Source organism: Tarenaya hassleriana, unplaced genomic scaffold (genome assembly GCF_000463585.1).
Source record: "Tarenaya hassleriana unplaced genomic scaffold, ASM46358v1 Cleome8, whole genome shotgun sequence".
Taxonomy (NCBI): domain Eukaryota; kingdom Viridiplantae; phylum Streptophyta; class Magnoliopsida; order Brassicales; family Cleomaceae; genus Tarenaya; species Tarenaya hassleriana.
In genome coordinates this window covers 257,224-258,279 of record NW_010970490.1, presented here as the reverse complement: position 1 = coordinate 258,279, position 1,056 = coordinate 257,224, and positions in this window count along the sequence as shown.

Below are 1,056 nucleotides of genomic sequence, written 5' to 3'. Positions count from 1 at the left end.
TCATACACATAGGGGGAGAGATGATACAAGAGGAGAATGATCAGAAAGGTGTATGGTTGAAGATGGTGAGCGAAGCGAATATGCATGGTTGAAATCGTTGAGGATGATATCAAGGAGTCAAGTGGATGAATGTGTATTCAAGCATAAGTGTGTACAAGCATAAAGTCAAAAAGGGGGAGAATGTTAATGCAATGAAAGAGCATCAAACAAAGATTCAATATCTAGAAGATCTCAAGCAAAAAGGAAACAAGTCAATGTGAAGAAAAATGGAAAGAGTAAGCAAAAGGAATGAAGATAAAGAAAAGGAAAAACAAATATGATGAAACGAAATGGAAACCCTATGCAGGAGGCTGAACATAAATACAGAGGCGTGCACAATAGAAGAGATCACCCAAGCAGAGAGAGAGTGTTTGAGTCGTGAAAGCTTTGGGCATAAACATATTTGTATGGGAAACACGGGTGAGTGATACTTGAGATAGAGTGAAATGTATCTGAGGGGGAGCCTTCAAATAACAGGCGAACCGCTCAAAGGGCCTAGACGAGTCTAGGGTTACACGGGGTGTGCGAGGCACACATAGTGTATGGGCTGATAGAATTCATGTTGTAAGGGGGAACAAACTCAGGGGGAGTTGTGTTCTTGGGATGGATTAGGCTCGAACAAAAAAGAGTTGTAATTCATGTTCTTTACAAATGAATAGAATCAGTTGGGAAATTATTGAAAGCAATATCGTGTGAATTTACTTTTTCATTAATGGTTGTCTGATCTCTAGGTATGATGAGATTGGGTTTCAAGTGTTCCTCCAAAGGCGTGTCGGATAAAATGCTCAATAATTCCGCAATATATTTGTAATATATTTCAAATGACAAACAAGATGAAATCAGGAACATGTAAATGGGTGACAAACAGAATAACAACATTGAATAATTACATAATAACAAAATATTAATATATTTTTTTTTATTTTTTTAATGATACGATGATATGGTAAATGTTTTCTACGTGAGAGACGTTGAAAAAATGCAACGGCAAAACACAAGTTCGTGGAAAGATCGTGT